Source organism: Corvus brachyrhynchos, unplaced genomic scaffold (genome assembly GCF_000691975.1).
Source record: "Corvus brachyrhynchos isolate BGI_N302 unplaced genomic scaffold, ASM69197v1 scaffold105, whole genome shotgun sequence".
Classification (NCBI taxonomy): Eukaryota; Metazoa; Chordata; class Aves; order Passeriformes; family Corvidae; genus Corvus; species Corvus brachyrhynchos.
The window spans coordinates 2,172,000-2,195,218 of NW_008238452.1; the positions used below are offsets into that span (position 1 = coordinate 2,172,000).

General features: G+C 39.6%; 1 long non-coding RNA gene across 1 annotated transcript in view; it reads left to right on the forward strand.

Annotated features, from left to right (window-relative positions):
- The first annotated feature begins 6 nt into the window (after positions 1-6).
- The window catches only part of LOC108447325, a 41,638-nt gene continuing 18,425 nt past the window's right edge, over positions 7-23,219 (forward strand). The window contains exons 1-3 of the long non-coding RNA XR_001862820.1: positions 7-199; positions 974-1,083; positions 12,269-12,312. This is a non-coding gene — a long non-coding RNA (uncharacterized LOC108447325). The remainder of the gene's footprint in view (positions 200-973; positions 1,084-12,268; positions 12,313-23,219) is intronic.

The following is a 23,219-nucleotide window of genomic DNA, read 5'->3' on the forward strand; positions in this document are numbered from 1 at the left end:
GAACGTCACCCCGGGACAGATGTGTGTGAGGATTTTGCTCATGGAGTGAGTACAGCGACTTTTATAGCTCAGATCTATAAGGATTGCCGAAGGACCTCTGTTTGTGCGGGTGAAACGTGGATGGTCTCTGACCTCGAGAGGGACCCTTGACAAAGCTGCAGTGTACAGGCACTCATTTTCACTGGCTGTGCCACTGAGGGTAATTCCTTTTGCTCATAATCAGGAAAAGAGTCATCTGCTAAGACAAAAAGATAGGAGTTCTTATCTGGGTTCTAAAGCATGTGAGAAGCAGCTTCAGCCTCAAGTGCCTCTGTCTCGACTGTCTTTCTTTTGCAATTCTTTACATCAAAACCAAATCTTTCTTATGTATTGTATGGTTCCTCTAAAACCTTACAGACAATTTTAATACAAGTTAAAAGGTGATTCAGCCTCTTGTTTAAATAAATAAACCTCAGGATTTGGACTTCTTTAGGGCTTTTTCCAAAGGGATTCTAGCGTTTGAAGTGGAGACAATCACTGTTCATTTTATGCGAATATTTCACAAGTCTCTCGGACTCTATTCCAGCACAATTAACAGTGGTTAGAACCACTGGCTTTGATTTCAGTGCAGTGAAGAAAGAGTATTAAATTCGTACAGGTGGAAGTGGAATTTTCTCTTGGTGAAATACGTGGTTTTATGCCAAATTAAAAACAGTGGAGGAGCTTGTATGTCACTTTTCTCATTACTTGTCCCTGAAACAGAATACTACAAGGAAAGTAAATGGAGTGGGAACTCATGAGAGATTGAATTTTCTCTGATTCAACTCAAGGATTAATACCATAGACCTCTGTGTGAAAGAATAATTAATTCATTCTCCTTAAGACAATAAATCAAGAGAATAAATTAGAGTTTCGTATCAGGTCTGAGTGAGTAGATTGCATCCAACACAGGTTTTTCCTGTATGATTTTTATTTTTTTTTTTTATTTTCTCAGGAGGTTGTATCAAGGCAGAAGAATTAAATTCAAGATATCTGTAGCAAAGAGATCTCTGCTGAACTGATTTTTCCAAATAAACATATCCCTTACCCCATATTTCCATGACTGTAAGTTTTTTAATTTTGGACTCTAGTATATTGTATTATATGTGTATTCTGAATACTTTGCAACAGTTAAATTTACTTAAATTTAATTTCAGACACTTACTTAATTTTAAAAATTTACCTAATTTCAGCCATCTTTAAAAAAGTATTTTCACACTTTTTTTTTTTTGGTCTGTTACCTTTTCTGTGAGGAGGACCATCATTTGGGTTTTTTCTTGGTACCTTATTAATGCGCTCTGAGAGCCATGTTCTGTATTATTAATGTAGTAGTGATCCAGGGTTTATGGATGGCTACTGCAGTAAACTTTATGGCTAGTAGTGAAAACAGAAAAAATAATGAGTGAAAACAGCAAAAATAATGATGAGAGGAGCCACAGACGTTCTGACGTCTGAGAACTGTGAACTGCCAAAATCAAAAAGGTCAGTGCTCTTCTGGTTCAGAATGCCATTCAGTTGGAGCTGGAACATACTTTGGGCTAAGAGTCTGAGCATAAGAGGCTGTAGCACCTATTTTGCTGAGCAGTTCCCTATTTCCCTACCCCACACTCCACTGCATTCCAGCATGTGATTTGCTGAGCTGGAGAATGTCCCTGAGTGGTATGATTGTGTGGAATGCTTGAAAATTTGGCTTCACATTCCTCAGTTTCTTTTCAGCATTTTCTCAGTTCCCCTCGTTGCCTCACACCAGCCCCTCTTTTACTTCTAGACGGAGAACAAGGTTACAAAATACAACTTCTCTTCCTATGGACTTAGAGGAGTTTTCACCTATAATAATAAATGAAATAGGTTTCATTTCTTTTTATTCCTCCTGGTATGATGCAAAAAAGGAAAGGTACTTGGAACTATGGCTTCTTGGGATGGCTGTTATAACAGAGTCCTGGATCTGTACTAGGGATGTCCATGCTGTCCAGACTGTCTCAGCAGAAAGAGGGAGGAGTGGAATATTAATGTTAGGAGCTCATCCGTGTCCATGATTATTAAAAGAAGCCTAGCTTCATGTCTTAGGCCCTGAATTAAATAACTGCAGTTTGCATGAGTATGTATCTATGTATCCCACTTCTGTGGAATGTCTGAAGGCCAGGGAACTGCCTTTGTTACCTCTCCTACTGGCACTGCTACAGGAGAAGGAAAGAAATCCAACTAATTTTTAATCATCTAATGTGTCCCTTTTGGATACAGAATTCACTGAGAGCCATAAATACAGTGCATGGCTTTAATAAAGCACAAACGTGAATTTTAAACCACACCTAGAGTTGATGTTGCTTGGACTGAATGTGTGCACAGCCCAATGTTTCTCCTCATCGTCCCTATTATGAATTTCTCCCATTTTTCCTCTTAATTTCTGTCCGAACAAAAGCAGAGGTTGTGCCACTGAGTTGAGAACATCCTTCTCAGATATCAGGAAACTGCCCCATCTCGAGTCCTTTTCTCACTCAGAGAGGATGGTAACACCATAGGGATTCATGTAGGGACTGTGAGCAGCAGGCTTTGGCCCTGGTGAAGCTGAAGGACCATAAGGCAAGGAAGGAATTTTTTGAGAAGTTCTCACTAATCCCTGGATTTGGAGGAACGATGGAATAAACTGCAAACCTTTTGCTTCAGGCACTGGAGCAGATGATTTTTCTTATAAATAATATTGTTTTGAGTGTTATTGAGCTCATTCATGTTGTGAGGGATTTTTTCTTTAAAAAAAATGTTTATTTCTTTGTACCTTAATAGCACAGCTTTTGAACAGCTGGGTGCTTTTGTGTTCCTTCTCCCATTTATGATGTCAGTGTGCCTTTTACTGCATATCCAAGAACAGCTTTTAATTCTTCTCATTTTTAGCTTCACTTTCTAGTTTTTACAGCTAAGTGCATTTTTTATGTTGTAGGTCACCTGTCACATTTCACTCGGGCAATGTCTGTACACTGGAAGGAATTCAGCCTCTCTCTCTGTGTTTAATTTCATGCTAATATCTGGGAGATGTTATCTAGGTTAGCCAGGCTAAGGAACATCGTGTTCTTTCCTGATTTTCTTTAGCTGAGAATCTTTTGGCTATCTCACTGCTCCTTGGAGTATTATGTAGGTCTGGATTTTGCAGATAGTTATCTAAGGTGTAAACTGGCCAGATGAATTGCTGCCCTTTGTAAATGGCTCAGTTTAAATTTCTGTGCTATGTTGGATACACTTAAGGTGTTGGGTCCTTCTTGCTTCAGATGCTGTAAATGGGATGATGAGAAATTCCTTCACATCACTGATGAAAGTCCTGGCCAATCTCCAGAGGAGATATGTAATGTGGTGAATTTCCTGCAGTATCTGTGCCATGCTTTTCTACCTTGAATTTGATCGTTTATAACATACATAGATAGGTGTTTTACTTAGAGGAAAATTTGGGAGCATTGTGTGTTCATACCTACTCGGTAACATATTTTCAGTATATATAACATGTGAGTGGGAAAAGGGAAGTGCAGCACAATGAGTATGTTTTGGGTATCTCTTGCAGATGTTGAATCTGTCCATAAGAAGAGATTTCTAAGAAAGTTTTATTAATGAATGTTGCATTGTTGCTTTTTTTATGCTTGCAGCTGCTCAGAGGGAAGGAGAGACCCATGTCTCTCTTACACTTGTTGAAATACAGCATGATTTGTTGGTGTATATAAATTTAAGGTAGTTATTTCTCATTTGACTTCATTTTGCTTTGTGCCAAGGTCCTCTGGAGTAATGTGAAACAGAAGTAAAATGCCTATTCTGATGTAATGATTGAATAAAATGTAAAAGGATAGCAACAGTTAAATTAGATCCTCTTGCTGCTCGTTGCCAGGAAGAGTTTGGTTCATTAAACCAAAGCAGGATGGAAGTGATGAGCAATGTGCTTGCTTAAAGGATTCCTCTCTTGAGAGGGTGATGGTGTTACCTAGATCCTTAAGATCATCATCTGCTGCTTGCTGACTGCCTCTGAGGAACAAGCCTTAATGTCACCTTACCTGTCTGTGACCCATCGGCCTCGGGAAACAGCTGCTTTCTCTCATGCTCCACTGGTTTGGAAAGGAAGGAAGAGGCAGGAAATTTGTGACTTTCACCTGTGTGAGTACTTTGGTGGGAACAAGATTGTGTCTTTTTATGTAAGAAGGTGTGTCTCTCTCTTAAAAAGCCTGGTGGCTATTTTCTTTGCTAGGCAATTGCAAAGAACCAATGAAATAGAGAGACAGTGTTGTGGTGGATATTGACTTTTAATGAACTTACAGAATAGAGCCTTTCATAATTGGAATTCCTTAGCTCTACATAGATAATGAAAATAAGAACGTTGTGAACTTGCTATATATGCTAGCAGATGATTTCCAAACACTTAAACCCAAAGGACTTAAAATTTATTATGCTAAGAAATTGCTTGGAACATGCAAATCTTGGACAGTAACTACATTTCATGCTAAGTAGACATCATCTGGTTATGTTGAAATGTAAAGACTCAGTTGGGGTCTTGCTGAAAGCAGTGGTAGAAGTACTGTTGGCTTCGCTAAATGCAGACCTGGGGCAGTGGGAACCATCCTGGTGCTGGGAGACAACAAGGTCTGCATGGAGGCAGGGGGTAGGGGAAATCACAGGTAAGGGTTGGCCACAGTATTTTAAGAACTATGAAGGACTTAGAATGGCTTAGGAAATTCTGTTATGGGTAGAGGTGATGATGGGATGGGTTAGCACTTAGGAAATGATGATTAAATGAAGGGCACGTAGGGAGTTGAAGACATTTTGTTTAAGGTAATGAACAAGACTAGGACACACAAAAGAATCCTGTGTAGGATGGGTGCTTGGAGTGGGAGTTACATTCTGGAGGAAAAATAAGAGTGGCATTGCCTTGGCAAAGAACTTAAGAAGAGATGGGACCAAGAAGCGTGAAAGGAAGCTGGAGTTTGCATAAACGGATGGAAAATGTAGAACCAGGGCAGAGAAAAGAACTAAATAGCCCAACTTCCTTCTTTTTTTTCCTTACATATGTATCTATTTTTATTGCTCATTCAGTAAAGACAATTGCCATGCTGGAATAGCAATTTCCAGGAGGCAGAGTCTCTGTGAGCAACACTAAATCCAAAACCTTTCTAATATGCTGGGACTGAATTCTGTGTTGTACGAATTGACCCCTTTCTGAAGAATAGTATTCTCAATCCTTATCCCAAAGTACAGATTGACTTGCTTTTAGTTAAGTGGGGAATAGGATAAATGATTGTTTTACCAGAACTCCAGTTTAATATCTTGTAGATATGCTGAACAGTTTGAATGAAATGTCTTTCCACTGGTGGAAATGCATTGTAGCAGGTATTAAAAATGTACGTGAATTTATTACTTTATTCCCAAACATCTGCTTTTCTATGTAGGCTAGCTGCTTTGGAATGAGGAGAAGGTGTTGTCCATTGCTCAATCAGAAATGCTGAGTAGCTTAAATCAAAGAAGATGATCATAAAAGTCCACTCATGTTTCTCAGGGAGAGCTTGATTGTTGAGTTAAATCCATGCTTCTCCACCTTCGGCGTGCTTGGAAAAGAAAAAAGATACTAATATTAATCAGTAGGCAGAAGGAAAAACCCGTTTTGACAGATTGAGCTCTGAGACAGACTGGAGACATGAAGCTTTTTTAGATTTCCTTGAGACTCTTTCCTGCAAATTCCTATTTGAAGTACAGTCCCATCAGTGCATATGCCACCAAAACCAAGATTTTTGTTGGGTAACCTTTCTCTTTAGTCTATACAGACTGTGAAGGCAGCCCTAGCCTTGTCCTTCACAAGGCATCAAATATGGGGAGAAAACCCCCCTATTTATGTTTATCTTAATCTTGACCTTTGCTCGAGTGTGAAAAGGAAAGAGGAATGGGTCTGGCTTATTATTTTACTGTAAACTTTTTTCAGATTCTGTTTATTTTTCCTTGAATATCTTGGACACAGACTAGTGTTTTGGCTCTGCATTTACACCCTGGTTCCATGATGTGTGTAAGACACTACATGACCTATTTCTTAGAGGAATGAAAGATAAATATAGCCTGACATGTAGGAGGGATCCCATAGCGCAAGGAGCCTCATCAGTATGATCATCATCTGCTTGTGTGTTTAACGAGGAAACTTGTTCAGTTGCACATAGTCAATCTGAAAACAATAAAGGCAGAACTGTTATGAACTAAACTATTTAAAAAAATTAAAATCCTCCTCATTTCGTTTGTTGAAAAAGAAGGAGAAGGGATAGACATATGGCCACCCACTTGGTTGTGCAAATTGTAAGAAGTGAAAATAACTTGTGACAGAATTGCCTGGAGGTTTTGTTTAGCCTGTCACACATGGCCTCAATAACACTGTGAAGCAGTTTCTTTTACCCCCTCCAACCTACTCAACCCCTTCTGCTATGGAATCTGCAAGGCATTTTTCAAATTAAGTGTGCACTGTTTTCCTTTTAAGTTTCAGGAGCAAGTGGCTGAGAGAGACATGCTGAGAGATTGGAAACAATCTGCACCAGCAACAAAGGGAGATGCCTGCTGCTTTGCAAGCAACACAGAAAATATGCCAGCCATCCAGCACTGGTTTCTGGGCTGGCTGATGTTTATTTGTCCTGTGCACTAGATTTTCTCAGAATGCTGTGGGGAGGAGGGTGGATTGAAGAGCCCTTGGAAAACTGCTGGAGTATAGGTCATGTTTTATTAGCACGTTGTCTGGGATTTGGAGCTGGTGTTTGCCTTCTGAGCCTAGGTAATGAGGTTTTTGGAAGTGCCGTGCCTGAATTCCCTGTGCACAGGGAGGTGAACGGGTCTGTGTTTTGTGCTGGGGGTCTAACTGCTCAACACATCATCAGCGAAGGCATCATTTGGTCATGCTGTAAGAAATTAAATAGGGCCGTTTGTAGGTTCTGATGAAGAACTGATAGCATCAGAAGTAACCTTGGCAGCCATTTTAATTGGTGGTAGAGGAACAGCTTTTGCATCTCAGATAAGCAGGGATCACTCAACCAAGTCAAGGAGTCAGCTGATAAAACTATCTGATGGTGAATACAAGGATTCATAGAAGTGGTAGGGTTGTCATAACTGGATCATTCAAGAAAGATAGGGCAGGAGTTCTGTGGAAGGGTATGAGCTTTGCTCTTCTTGTGGAGACATATAAAGTCTTTGAAAGAATACAGTGAATAGTTCATCACACGTCTGTAATCTAGATAAGACAGGAAGGCAGAGGGGAAAGTCCAGTAGTTTCTTCTGTTTTGCTGCTGCATACATTCATTTAAACTTTTTTTCACGAGTGGGTTGGTATAAATGTACTTAGGCTCGGGAGACTTTGACTACAGCCTGTGTGTTATGAAGGAGCCACTCACTGCTCTGTGCACAGGTTCAATAATCTTCTGCCTGCACCCATATCTCTCTCTGAAGGGTTTACCTATACTAAATCATTCAAGACGTCTGTGGGGGCCAGAGGAGGTGTCAGTGAGGGAGGAGCCAGGCCTGTGCAGCAGCCTCCTGCCAATGTGTGCTTTCTGGCTGCCCCACAACACAGTGGGAAGCAGTGGGCACTATGGTTGGTGCTGGCTGCTGCAGTGCTGCATTGTGATCAGCCCATGGGCTGGGGAATGAGGGGGCTTGTTCCTCCCAGTCCCCTCCTTGGTCTGTTGCTCACAACATCCCCCAGGTCAAGGATTTTGGTTTTGGTGAGCTAATGAGCAGTAGCGTTGCAGTTCTGTTGCACATTAATGGCTTGAGAGTGAGCTATAAACTCTTTCTTCCAGCCTGGAAGAGATTAAGCACGTAAATGATGTAACCCAGTTTGAAAAAAAGGCAATATTCCAGAAGATATCCTAGCCTTGCTTTTCTTTTCTAGCCTTGCATTTCTTAACATCAATTAACAACCAAGGAGTGAGAGAAGGGATGACATTTCTAAATGGTTGTCCAAAAAAAGCAGTGTGATGATCTAGGTCTTTGCACCAATATTTAGCTGTCGTACTAAGGAACAGCTGGGGCTTATATAGTCATAAATGAGATAGAACTGTTGATACCATTGGAATCAGAAAGTTTTGTGTCAGTCACGTTATATTTTTAAGGTTTCATCGGCCATTAAGATGGTTGGATTTTTAATTGCTTTTTTTAATAGTAAGAAGAGGAAAATTTTACATCAGGGATTGATTCTAGAAAGAGAAAGGAAAAACATTAAAAGCTCAGGTTGTAGTAATTTGAGGTTGTCATCTTTAAACTTGGTACCAATATGAGGAAACTGTGTGGCTATAATTAACTATAGGTTTCAAAATAATGGAAAGTAAATATAATTAATTTAAATATCTGAAATTCTCAACCATTTGCTGTCATGTTACATGGCTTAGTCTGTCTACTCAAAACCTTTTTTGACAGAATGTGTCAACTGGAATGCATTTGCAGTCAATATGCTGATAGTAGGTACAAAATGCTTTTGCTTTACCTGGGGCCCTGAAACTTGTTTCTTTGCGTCTGACAGAGAATTTCTTCTGGAAATAAGTGGCTCAGAGAAACACCTTAGAAAAACTATAAGCTTTTCTGGTTTTACAGGGAAGTTTACACAACACTTGTTTGTATATGCCAGAAAGCCAAGTCTGGGCGAAGAAGATTCAAATATCCCCAGTGCAGAGAGCTACATTATTTAACACTGTCCTCAAATTATTTTAGCTTATGTAAATAAAGCACACAACTCCTGAAGAGGAGAAATACCTGGAAGTGGAAACTGAGAAGCAGGATGCAGTGAAAGAAATTTTTCTTCTCCTGTTCTACTTCTCCTAGGTAAATACCTCAAATGATTCATATGATTGAGCTCCAGCTCTACTCATTCTCTTTTTGCTGTTAATAACACACAGTTCAAAATCCACCCACAGACCGAGCAGACCTCTTTTTTTCTTTTTTTCTGGCGTGGGGAACACATTTAGGAGGCTCTGAGGACTCAGTTGCCCCTGGAGTCTTGGCTGGCATGGGGTGTGTGCACAGACAGTGAGGTGGGATCACAGCTATGCAGCCCCCCGCTCATTCTATGTGTAGCAGCAGAAGTTGGCAAGGCAGCATATTGACTTTTAGGGATTAGTTTCTGTGCCAGCTGTCTTGCAGCAATATAAAGCACAGTTGTAGGAGAAAGTGGCACTGGTTAGAGGGAAGCAGGATTCCCTGGGCCGAGGGTCAGATAAACTTGGCTCCCTCATTGTACTTACGTTTGCAGTTCTTGTGCTACTGATGTTTATTCTGGACATCTAGTCTTTCAGAGTGCTATTTTATTGTAAACTAGTGCCAATTTTGATTACAAAGACTTTAAAACTTTCTAATTCAAAAATCAGAAAATTACAATCCTACACATGCTCGCACCTAAAGCAAAAATATTTCTTTTCGTTGTTACACTTCAGACCTTTCAATAAAAAGTGTAGACATTTTAATGCCTTGCTCATTTTCTCTTTTTCCTTCTGGGAAAAATACTTTGTAACTTCTCCAAATTAAGGAATAAACCCCAAAATTATTGAATTAAAAAAAGAAAAAAAATGAAAATGGAGAATTGGGGAATGGGGATAGGGGGAGGAGAGAGGGAGAGTTATTATTTCTTCCTGTTGTGCTTAGTAACAGAACAGGGAGGATGAATGTTTTGGAAATTTTTAATCTTAATGAGAAATACACAACTTTCATGAAACCTGGTTTTGAAGGCAGACCATTTTCAAGCTGAATTTCCCCCAGCTCTGGCTATAACAGCTTTTGACTTTACCTGTCAAAGAATAGGAGGCTTTGGAGTCTGTAACTCCAATCCAACAGGACTTCCAAGTATGTGACTTCAAATTTTTTCAAGTAGTCTTTTTAAAATCAGCTTAATTGATGTCCTCCAGGACTGTGGGTGTAGTTAAAGTTAAGTACGTGATTAAGTGCTTTGTTGGAACCAAGCCAGAACACTTAACACCTTCCAGAACAAACTTAGCCTGAATATGTTTAATATGCACTCATGGGGAGTTGTCTCTTTTTCCTAAGAAAAGAGAAATTTTCCTGTTCAAACCCACTGCTCTTCCTTGCTTTCATTCTTTAGATGTTCTCTTTCTAAGACCCCTTCTCCTTGAACTCCCCTTCCAAACATAAAAATTACAAAACACATGTGTTCTTTATTTTTTGATTGTGCACAGGTGAATGTTTTCCTCTCTCCAGCTGTGGCTAAACCAAATGTCCACTCAGCAGTGTTTTTTTATTTCCTAATTGAGATCCAAAAATGGCTTTTCCATAGTATTCTTTGTTAAGAGTGAATGTCTGCAAATAAATAAATAAATACTGAAAACCCAGAGGTGCCTGTCTTTTGTATTTTGATTGTTTTTTCACAGTAGACTGTAGCATACATGTTGTTTTCCTGGGACACTGACAGTGTGCTAAGGTGTTTAGAATGTGATAATGCTGGTGTGCATTTACAAGGACTAATAACAGGGATCCAGGAATAGATAAACATGACAAAGGATTTCCATTGCCTCAGTCCACTATTCAAAAAGTGGAAGAACTAAACAATACAGTATTAAAAAAAAAAAAAATTCTGGACAACTGGACTTCAGCACTGCTTGTTATTTGCTTGTCTGCAAATAATTTTTGGATAGGAAAAACTCAAGCAGTTTTGGCACTCTCATCAGATGTGAGTCTGGGATCAATTATTCAGTAATCAAGGTGGATTTAAAAAAAAAAGATGTATTTTATAGGAATGCTGTGAGAAGAAAGACTAATACGTTGCCATATTGTTTTCATGGTGAGAGCTTTTGTTTGGATGACGCCATTACAGAGGCTTTGCTCATCCTATGCCAATCAGGTAGAGTCTCTGCTTTCACCAAAAGTTGCCTGTGTTCCTTGCCATGGTCCTTTGCCTCATCATCTGAGAAGGTGAAATTGCAAATCATTATTTTATACTTACACAACTGTGGGATAAAATTAGCTGGCACATAGAATGAAGACAATAAATCTAAAGCTTTTATATTTAAAAGCATTTTGCTTTTATTAACCTTTGTTAGCTAGAACAACTGCTGTGTTTCAGAGGTAGCAGGGAATTTCACCTCCTCCAACTCTTCTTTTACAATGGCTGAGCTATATATATTTTTTTGGTAGTGTTTAAACAAAAAGCATGCTCAGCTCTGGCTGCAAGCATTTAGCAGAGAGCAGAATTTAAAGACAAACTGTGATACCTTTATTTGCATTGTAGAAAATTTTACTGTGTGACTAGTGCTAGTACAGTCTACCAGAACAAGTCTTTTCCTCCAACTGCAAATCTGACACTCTTGCTAGATTTGGGCCTGGGTTGGGAGAAAAAAGAAGTCCCTATGCAGTTTGCTGCTTCAGTGAACATCTCTGTCTTGCCCTAGACTTTCAGGAGCAGCTGTACTCATCATCTCCTCAGGTTTGCTATCACCTGCCTGTTTCTCCTTGCTGCATTCACTTTCATCACTCACTTTCGAGTAATCGTGGTGATGGGTGTTTTTTTTAGTCTTAGGCAAAAAGTTTCCTTACTATTATGTTGCAGTGGTAAGAAATTAGTAGAGGAGCTTGAAGGAGGATGATGCTGGAAGAAGAATCAGGAACTCAGTGTTGATACAATTTTTACTTGTGCCTTTGCATTATCTTCTCTCAAATTATAAATGTGTTCTGTGTAGCAATTATTTCCCTTTGCAGATTGTATTTCCTGGTGAAGCTATGTAGAAGCTGGGCAGATCCCAAGTGGTAGAGTGGGAAAGAGGTCCTCCTAAGGACACTGGTGACAAGTTTTGATTTTTGCAATAGACACAGGCATGTTAATTTTGTGGAATAATTCTGCATCAGCCTTATCGTGGAGATTCTTCTCTATTAGAAAACATAAACCCCTTTGCATTTTTATTTGACCCTTCTGTATCTTTTGAGAAACAAAATGCCTGTTTTTCTGTGGCAGTGACCTGTTGATAAATTACCCATTTTGTTAAAACCTCTGCTCAGTATGGGATTCTCCAAATAATATGCCTTTTTCTTAAGATTGGGATCACTCTGATACAAACAGGGAAGATTTTCTGATCTGTAGTTTTCATTTCAAGGATTTTCTCAGTGCTTGCAAAAGTAGCCAGCTTTTTCCTGAATTGCTTTGCTGTCCTTTTCCAGTAAGTTCTTCCTGTTGATAAGAGCAAATTCAGTGCAGCAGTTGTTCCTTCAGTATTGAATTTTTTCAATTTCTTTTTGACTGATACACATACTCTTTCTTTTACAGGATTGCCAAGTCTACATCTACTGACTGTGAATATTCTTAGAGAGGTAAGAGCATTTTTCATATACTATCATGTTAGCTTCTACATTTCTTTCCAAAATAAAGAGGAAAAATGGCCTCTATTGTTTTATAAGTGATCGTTCATTAATCTTTCTCTGAGATATTCTCTTCTCTGAATAATTATTTTGAGATAATGGGTAGTGGCACACTTGTAAACTCCATGTGTGTTAAGCTGGCCCTCAGTAACTCTGTAGCCATGGGTAGAACTTTTCATCGTTCTTGCATCTTTGTCTCCAAATTCTGAGCACTTTTGCAGTTGATGAAGCTGAATACAGTGTTGTTTTGGGTTTGTGGTTTTTTTTTTTTTTGTAATTCTGACTTTGAAATCTGTAGTTCTTTTTTGCCTCGTTATATTTCAGCAGACAATTTTTGATTTTTAATTATGTCTGTAATGGCTGAGGACCATCCCTCTTTTAAAAACCAGCTCATTATGCTTGGCAAGATCCGTGTGCCTTGTCAAGAGCTAGCTCTGTGTCATTTAATAGTGTCTACTAGAATGTTTTGACCCCAGTTGTGATGCCTGGTCTGTCACCAGAGTCAGATTATCTGTGCTCATCTCTGCAGGCTTACACTGGCAGCACACTTCTGTGTTACTGCCTTCTTACAGGACTCTCAGAAGTCTGTCTTTTGCCTCTCACTTTTCTTGCATGGAGTGCATTTCCACTCGGATCCCTGTGCTGCCATTTCATAGTCAGCTTCCTCTGCCTGAATGAACTTAAACCTCCCCCACATTTCAAGTGCTTCAATAAATGCTCCTGTCAGGTACCTTCTGACAGGGTCTTGTGATGCTCCTTTCAGAGGAGGCCACTGACAAGAGGCTGCTGGAGAGAAAAAAGATAAAAATTCTTTCACTACTGATATGGGGCTTAAGGATAAGTTTTCATCTCATCCCTCCACTCCATATAAAAAAAACCAGCATGAAAAGTGATTCCATATTTTCAGTTTTCAACAGGGCCACATTAAAAAATAGTTGCTTGCTCATTTATTTTAATGGCAACAGCCAGTACAGGGAGGTTCTCACATGTCAGCATCCTAACAGGGTTTTTCAGGTATTTTATATTAACTTAATTGAACTAACACATCTTAAAAAGGAATCTGTTTTGCCGCCAAGACAGGAACAGCAACTAATTCACTGCATAGCTGGAAAATAGCAGAGCATCAAATGCATTGGGAGCCAGTGAGTGTTACTTTTGCAGATGTTCTTACACACACAGCTAAACTGTATGGGCACATAGGCACTTTCAGAAAATTAAATTGCCACAAGGTGGTGAAGACAAGGCTGGCATTATGCACAGGTATTGAACTGTGATCTGTAAAGCCTCTTAGACTTCTCAGCTGGAATAATTTATCATCAGCTGCTGTGCAGGGAAACTTGCTTTGCTAAACAAAAATAAATCTTTTTTGTCTGTACTAAAGTATAAAAATTGATATTCCAGGATTCATTAATTTTAACTTGGGATTAAAGTTGGGTCATACTGATAGTACTCATTGTGTGTTTTGTTTGCTTCAACTAATGCATGCTAATGTTGGAGATCAGAAAAAATGTGGGAGTGCTATGCCCAGGTTGGTAGCATAAAGACCTTGCAGGAACAGAAGTGCTGGGACTGTTCTGACAGCCTAGTGGCAATTCCTTGGCATGGGTTATTCCCTGATTAATAAGATGGGTCAGCAACTCTGGCAGGTACCCTTTGAAAGCCAGACACAGCTGAATTTTGCACCCAGACTGGCCCACCCCTGGAGGGCTTTCCTGTTCCTCATATTTTTATCCTCCCATGATGTTTGATGTTGGTAATTCCCATGTTTGTGTTGGCATGCTGTGAGCTCCTGTCTCTGGCTCCTGGTGTGTGGTGAGGGGAGGAAGCCAGAGGAGGAGGTGATCAGTCTTTTCTGGACTCTTACATGGTTGCCTGTAGTTAAAGGTGGCTAGTGCCAGGCAGCTTCTTTTTGATTTTATTAAAAAATACATGTATGTTTAAGAACAGCAAGATAGGTGACCAAAATACACTATTCTGTGGAATTAAAAAAGATATGGTTTTGTCCTATTACCTCAACCATTACCTAAGAAGCAATAGATATTGACATCTGATGCTTGATTGTTCTGTGAAAGCAGATTTCTCAATCTGTTGCTATAAATGTCTAAAAATGCCATGTCATAAAAGCACTCCTTCTGTATTCCTTCTGCTGTATTTATTTTCCTGACTGCCAACGACTAATCTGGGCAAAGGGAAGAACTGTAGAATAATTTCCTAAAAAGCTGAAGGAACTCGTCAGAGAGGGAAGCAGAAAGTGGCCCCAGCTCGTGCCAGCTGGCCAGAGCTCAGCCCCAGCGAGACAGCCCACACTGCCAGAACCCAGGAACGTGCTGGCAGCCAGCACCTTGCCCAGCCCTCCCACTGCCAGGTGGGGGAAGGCAGGCAAAGTGCTCCTTTCCTTGCTGGGATTTGCCATGTGATATATTGGACTGTTTTAGATATATTACATTAGTGCTCCTGGCTTTAAACTGGGAAAGGCTGTGATTAAAATATCCTGGACTCTGCGGTCACATAGTTGGTGTTGGCAATTTCTGTGGTCACATATTTGGTAGCCAATGTCTTTTATGAATTCCAGATTTTTCTCCTTTGGGTTAATTGTGCCCCTGGAGCTAGTGCTGGAAGGCTGTCCCTTGGTTGTACTTGCTGCATTCTACTTGAAGATCACAGCTCCTTCTTTACTTCTACCATAGACACGCCGGTGGGAAAACACCAGAACATCCCTGTAGCTACCTCTAGTACCTCTCTCTGTGCAAGAGAGCACATACTTGCCCCAGAAGATGTTTCTTTGTGCTGTACACTCAGTGCACTGATTTGCTCTAAAGCTCGGGCTGAAGGGACTCCTGGTGAGCACTGTTGGTTTGCTTAGGAGATGGAATTACTCATCTTTTCTGAGGGAGAAGAGCTATATTCTGGAATATGCTGGTGCCAACAAGCTCAAGGAAATGAAATCTTTTTAAATAACTCCACTTTTGGTCACAGTGTATATTCTGCTGGCAACAGTACCCTATTCTTATAATACATGTAGATGTTGATAAAGTCTGGAATTTAGCAATACACAAATTTTTGTTTCATTAATCACCAGTATAAAGTAAAAGCTGTATATTTTAAGTGGATTTAAAGTGTCCTTGAGAAAAATTCTTATATCTAAGTGCAGACAGGAGTACTGACTTTATTTCTTCTGGTACTCTTACACTAGTGGGAAAAATCAAAGGATACCCCTTGAAAGTGTTAAACAGTCAAGTTGTGCAAAAGATGCTTTTCATTTACCAGTGCCTATTTACTGTTGGAAACCTGAGTATATAGCCACGAAGGGCAGATGTTTTCTCCTTATGGCATTAGTAAAAAAAACCCTAACAAACCAATATGCTTGTTGAGTATTTCTGGGACAAATTTCCCAGAATTTTCCTACTGCTTTTTCATTTCTCTACATGAAACACCCACAACCCTTCCTCCTTGATGAGGTGGCAAAACATCCAGATACCCTGGCTGATTGTTATGGGATAGATTTCTATCCCTCTTTTCCTACATTTCCCTGAAATGCATCTTTCTGCCTACTAATTACTAAAGGGATATGCAATCTGAGAGTATCCAGCATTTCTGTTTCATTATATTAGACCGAGGCTGCAGTGAAAAAGTAGATGATGATGTTTCTTGACTGTTCTCTTCTTTCACTCAGAGGTACTTGGGGAAAAAAGGAAGTCCCCTTTGCCCGAGTGTTGGTTTGAGCACATGTACATGTATCTGAGTATGCAATAAACCTATTGGAGAAGTAAGGAAAACCCCACAAGCTGCAAGACTGGCAATGATCTTGCAAAATTTGCAATGTTATGTGACTGTGCTGGTACATCTGCCATCAGATCACTGAAAGACAGAGCCCCTGGAGCACCAGCCCTATTATGGTGGTGGTATAGTCCTGTAACTGGATCCGGGTCTCCCACTTAATTTGTAACCTGAAACTCCCCCTCAGTCTTTATCTTTGAGATTATCTCCCCTTCAAATGATGTGGTTGTGGTGAATAAAGCTGATGTGTGAATTTCCTATTCTTTGAACTCCAGTTTGAAAATGAAAAAAGAACTTCTTGAAAGAAAGGAGTATATTCTACAGAGCTGTAGTGAAATTAGAGGATTATTGTTTTCAATTCCACTACATCTGTTGGCAGATGGGTCCAATCCATGAAGGAATTAATTTCTGTTTTGTCAGGTTGTCAGGAACTCTCATCTGGGTTTAATCTTGATGCAGGACATTGTATTACAAGAGATAGACAAGGATGAATCGTGATGGACGGATAGAGAAGCGAGGTAAAAAGAAAACCAGTGAGAGTATATTTTTATAAGCAAGCAGGACAGAGAGCTGTAATGAGTAAGTGAGAAGAGCACAATAAGAGGTTTGGAAAATGCATTTTGTGGGTAGGAAGGCTTCTATTTTAAAATAGTTTCTATATTACATTATGTATCTGGCAGACCTTCTGATTTTTCTGGCTTTAATGAGAACACAAGCCAATGCCCGGAGTCTCTGTAAACTACAAATCGATCTTTTGCAGGGTCTCCCTCCTCTGTTCTTGATCATTCTTCTCCTTGAAATTCCAACATGTTGTTTTTTACATTATTACTGTTCTGACTCTTGGTTTGATGATAGCAAGGGTTTCTTGCTTGTGTGTAGCTCTCAGATGCTAGCTGGTGCTTTTATAATGCTTTTTATTTTTCTAATACTTTCCACTATTTTCTAATACACCGTGTCGAGGAGGTAAAATAATTCAGTGATGTTATTTATGGATGAGAAATCGAAGGAAATGGGTTAGAAAAACAGTACAGCTGGGAATAGAGGCCACTGGTATATGCACCACTGCCTGGCACTTAGGTAACTGTAGTGTATTTCTGATGCTCAAAAGTTATTCTCATAATCTGCTCCTAAATGTAGTATTTCTTTTCCAGTTTTTAATTCTCACTCATTTGGTTGAAAAGACAGCAGGATGGGCCTATGACTAATTTACCAAATTTTAGGCATCTTTTTATTAGAGACAACCTTGTTCACTAGAAGGTTTTCTGGCATTCTTTCAGTCCTTTTGAAACCACTTTAAGATTCTCTCACAATGTAAAGGCTCTTTTAATTATGCTGTTCATTTTGCCATGCAGTTTATACTACGTTACCATTCCCCTCGTCTGTCTCTTGGGGCAGTACAGTAACTGTTGTAAGAGCAATATCTGTTGAACCGTATTTTAAGTAATCTCTATGGGCTTTAAGTAACTTTCCAAAAAAGAGGTTAAACAAGTGAAAAAAAAAAAAAAGGTATTGTCAGAGGAATAATCTTTAATAAAAGCAGTATGGTCTGCTAGTCAGGAAATAAAGTGTATTTTTTAATATATTACATAAATAAGAAGGCATCTCTGGTGAACTTTAGTTACAAAGAAAATATTCCTACCTTAGCAATATATTGAAAAGTGAAATATTCTCAGTTTCAGTTGGCCTAGTCCTTTTAAATTAACATATTTGCTACCGATTTATCAGGTCTTAGAAGTTTGATGTGGTGCTCATTTATGTAGAACAGTTTTTGTTCTAATTAGTCATCTGTCAGACCACTGGTAGACCCTCAGTAAGTCTGTTGTGGATGTGCTAAAAATGCATATTGAGCAGATACAGTTTCCAAGGGGGGAAAATCCATTTTACTCATGTTCTTTCTGTACACCTAGTGTTTATCTTCACAGTGACAGAGCTTCTCCATGCACTGCTGAGGGAGAAATTATCAGTACTTAGTTTTTTTAAAAGACTTCTTGTATTTAGATTTCACATATTTTAAGTTTGGAAGGGTTTTGTTTTGTTTTGTTTTGTTTTATGATTTTGAAGAAACTGTAAAACCTTTCTCTTCCTCCTTCTCTCTTCCCCCACCTCCTATTTCCTCAGGAAAAAAAACTGATTTGATGACAAAATTCTTTTATGAGCCCAAAATAGCCCGTCCTTCTCAGCAGCCCTCCCTTTCCCCCTCATCTCAGTTCTCCCTCATCCCCACTATACTTTTAAATATAGGCTTGAGTACCTGCCAGCTGCACACCCAGCCCTCAAAGTGCAGTCTGTGGTGGGATCATCTTTCTGCCTTCACTTGCAACCAGTGAGGAAAAAGATTCTGGAACAGTGGAGGATATTTCATACTTGGAGTTTTATTATTTAATTTAATCTTCTTGCTTACTTGGCAAGGCAGCTCATCCACCAAGAACTGCACAAATCAGATGTTTTGTGACTCTCTGTGGTTAGAAGGAATCAATATTGTGCCCCAGGAGGCTCAAGCTGAGGATGCTTTACTCCATAATCTTCCCTAGGTCTCCAAATAAAACAACAACAAGAATTTCAGACTTGCTTACAGTAGTTCTGCTAGATCAGTAAAGCAGTTTGGGTGTAGACAGCTGTTTTCCTTTCAGGATGTGGGGGAGTTGAATCATTGAGTGTGAGGGCAAAATAATTCCATGATAGAGGCTGTTTTGGAAAATTTATCTTAATGAAAGGAAACAGTTCCAAACAGAATGGAGAAGTGAGTGGTTATGGCTCTAGGTGAACTATCAAAGATGATAATTTGACAAATTTTCTTCTTTGCTCCATTTGTACGATCACAGTGAAGAGAGATGTGCGCTTCGTTCCGATTGATTTATTCCAGCTGTGTGCTACTATGGACAGGTGAACATGATCTCAACAGTGAAATGCTTCCACCTGAGAAAATTCTATCAGGAGTAAATCAGTTCATGTGCTCACTCTGTGGTCAGCAGTGCTGACTGGGATAGAGAAATGATTTTTTCCCCAGTTTCTTCCTGCTTCTTTGTAGAGCGGAGTCATGCTTGAGCATGGAGATTTAGAAAGTCCATGAATAATTTTTAATTTTACTTTCAGAAGCATGGAAGGAATGGGAGGAGATTCTTTATGTCCTGCAGCAAGAATTAAGGTCAGATGGTCTAATGATCCCCAAGATTTAACCTCCTTGGATATTTAAAAAGATGGCAATTTCTTTAAACTGCCCTAATGATAAGGCCAAGTACTGCACTGATAACATCATAGAAATTGATAGAAAAGGCTCGTTAAACCATCCTGTCTATCTCCTTGCCAGCACAGGATATTCCCTACAGGATGTTTTCTAATGCTTGGTTACATTGTGTAAGAGAATCATGAGTTTCATGGCTTTGGCCTTTTGACAGCACACACTGTATGGAACTTACTGATTGTTTTAGAGGTCTGAGTTTCAGACCCTGTTTCACTGCCTGAAATTGGAACAGAAACATATTAGCAAAAATTACTTAGAAATATGTGAGATTTTAATTAAAATTGCTAAATACACAAGGGCAAAGCTGAGCCGTTGCAGATGAAGTTTGCAGCTGAGAATTCTTTAACTGCAGCCTATCGCTGAGTTTTTCTAATAAACCATATGATATTTAAAGTAAAATAATCTCTGTGGTTCTCTCTTTCTCTCTCTCCTCCTCCTCTTTCCGCTTTGGTATTTTCCTGTCTTTCATTTCTGCCCATCTGGAGCCAGAGTTGAATTATGGCATATGATTTGTGTAGATTTGTATCTCTCCCCCTGTGTCCCAACCTTCTTATTGACTCCCTCAGCTCCTGGTGCTTACTCACACTCTTGCTTCTTCTCCACCCTGATCTCCCTTCCATGGTTTTGCCTGTTTCCTTTTACTCTGTGGGCTCTCATTCAACTTAATTCTCTTCCTTGGTTTTAGAAAAGGAACGTATTGGTTTTCAGTTATGTGTTTTTCACTTCATAATTTTGATCTTGGTATTTTTTCTTTTTTTTGTTTTTTTTTTCTCTAAACACTAAAGTGCTAAAATACTGTCGTCCTGCTCCAACAGAGAAAGAATTAGAATGGCTTATCTTGCTGTGAAATGGAAAGACTCTGTTCCAAGTTGCCATCCGGAAGTTTCTGGCAGTGAGAAGAGATGTTAACAGCTGCTGTGAAAGGGCTACTGAACTTGGTATTAGTACAGAGGTTATTTATGCTTCAGCAATGACTAATTTGTTAAATTAATTAAAAATGTATTTCCTTCCCTCAAGAAAGAGCAGAGTACATCCACATGGAATTTTGCTCCGTGAATGAAACAAAAGAAAGCAGAGCTGAAACAGAAAATCTATAGCAGAATACAAATATGCTGAAATATTGCCTTGGGCTGTAAAAATGACTCCTGAAATGGACACTTATTTTTCAAGCACAGTGTTTAATACTTCGTTTTGGTTACTGATCCTATCGAAGCAAAAGATTATTGTAGCCTTAAGCCGCTGTGTAACTCAGCTCAGTGCTCTACTGTTGGAATTCTCTTAAAAAATATGTATTTTGATATTCTACAGTGAATACACCCATAAGGAATGAATTTTTTTCAAGTATAAATGATAGGTCCTTCAACATACAAAGCAGGACCAGACTTCAGCAGCTTTAGGGAGCTTCACTAAAACATCTGAATTTTAGTGAAGCTAAATTGAAGCTTCTTGCTTGTACAGCGTAGCTCCCAAGACATTTCTTAACTATATCCTTTAAAAATATGGGGAACTTTGTTCATCTCCAAAGTCAGAAATGTTAATTCACCCTAACCTTAAATGAAAGTGTGAAAATCTGGTATGAAAAAGGAATAAAAATCTGTCGTTTTTCTGAAGATTAAATGATATATTTTAATAATATGTTTTGGTTTTTCTTCTAGGCTCTTATAAGAAAACTGCAGGTCTCACTGTTTAATTCAGGTGAGAAGCCCTGAAACTGTAGGAACACCAAGCAGTGCTAATTGAATCTATAATTTTGGGGTGTATTGCCCATGAAGAAGGAATTAAAACAATGCCTTACATTTTGCTTTTGTTGTGAGATTTCTTGACAATCTCACTCTCAAGCGTCACTAACTGATACCCGTAAAAAACCTTTGAAAATAGGCTGCAGTTAGAGCCATTACCCCTATTAGTTTGCTGCTCATAGCAAAGAGACAGTTGTGCTGCTGGGTTACTGCTTTTTGAAAGACGGAAAAAGCTCCATGGTTTGGCACGAGGACCCTTGAGCAAAAGGCAGCATGCAGAGTTTTATTACCTCACAGATTAATGAAATTGAATATGACGACTGCCATGCTGTGGTGACAGCGTAGCCTCTACTCATGAAATGGCACTTCTTTCAAGTAACAGCTCCAGCTCCGACCTTGCACTTTGGGTTTTCTAGAGATCTAAGCCAAAGTGGCTTTTAATGGGGGGAAGAGATTGCTTTGATTAAACAGAAGCCAGATATGGAATTAAAGAGAGTTCAGAGATGGCTATTATATTTTGGCAAAGATATTTCCTTCAATTTTTAGCTTTTTGTTTAGGAGACAGCTACACTTTTTAACACTTATTCTCTTATCTACAGTCTAGCATTTGAATCGTGTGTAGGATTTATAGAAAGAAATACAGCATGCCTTTCCTTTTAGAAACATAAGAAAGTTAGGACTGCCATGATGGCAGGCTAATTCCATCTAGTTCGGTATCTCATTCTTGACAACTACCAGCCTCAGCTATTCAAAGTGCCAGAATTCAGCTTTATTCAGCTATCTCCTTGCTTAGGTCTCTTCCTGTCTGATTTTTATAACTATATTTCTACTTCCCCCACTGAGGACTAGATTGTACCTTGTGCCACGGCTCCAAAACAGGATACAGCAGGTCAAATTGTGTCAAAGAAGTGTTTCTGAGCTTGAAGAGGCATTCCTCCCAGGACACCCATGGCTTTTCCTGTTTCTCTTTCACATGAAACGGATTAACTTCAGTTCTGTCTTTAGTAAGGCAGGCTGGAGTGTTTCAAGAATAGGCTGGATTTGCTGCTAGCCTCTCTGAAAATGATCCCTGTCATGCCCTTGGTTTTCCTTAATATTTTTAGGACTTACAGCTGTGTGACCAGGTCAGGGATGTGGGGCAATTTTTTTTCCTTCCAGCTTTCAGTTTCTAATGATTTCTAACAACCCCCAAATTTCTTGCACCAGGTATTAAACCTGCAAGAAGCCCTGTAGATCATGTGAGAAGTGGTGCTTCCTTGCACTGAGAAGAAACTTGAGACAAAGTTTCACACAGAGTGTCATCCGTGGATATGGCACCAATGATCTGACATACAGAACAGGGGGACAAAGCTAGGGCAGGTGGGGAAGGCCTCAGATGTACAGCTGAAATTGTCATAGAATGGTTTGGGTTGGAAGGGGCCCTAAAGGCCATTTTGTTCCAACCCCCCTGCTCTGGGCAGTGATGCCACTCAACAGATCAGGTTGCTCAGGGCCCCATCTTATCTGGCCTTGAACACTTCCAGGGATGGGGCAGCCACAGCTTCTCTGAACAACCTGTGCCAGTGTCTCATCACCCTCATATTGAAGAATTTCTTCCTAATATTTAATGTAAACCTGCCTTCTGTCAGTTTAAAGCCATTACCTGTCATTTACCACGGATTTATCAAACACTGGCTGCAGTAACCCTTCCTGTATTCCTCAGTAAACCTAGAAGAACAGATGGCAGCATTTTGGCAATTAGAAAAAGTCTTCCAATCAGCAAGTTTTGTATTTGAAATCTGTCATGTCTGTTGCAGCGCACAAGAAGCCAAATTGCTCTGTGGCATTTATTTCACTTAATGTCTTGTGCCCGTTACAAATGGGCAGATTTGACATTTATGTAAAAGCTGTGCTAGCAGATCCAGGCTGCATGATTTACTTCTGTACTTTCCTAGCACTTGATAAGAACAGGTTTAATAGTGGAGGTAATGGTGTTCCCTGGTAGCAGGCTGGGAGAGAGCAGGAACTATAGGAGAAAGGCTCACGAAGGCTGGCTGCACTTCAGGCGGCTCTCTTGAAAGCTCTTTCTTGCATAGGCGAAGTTACAGCGTTTCAGGGAGTGG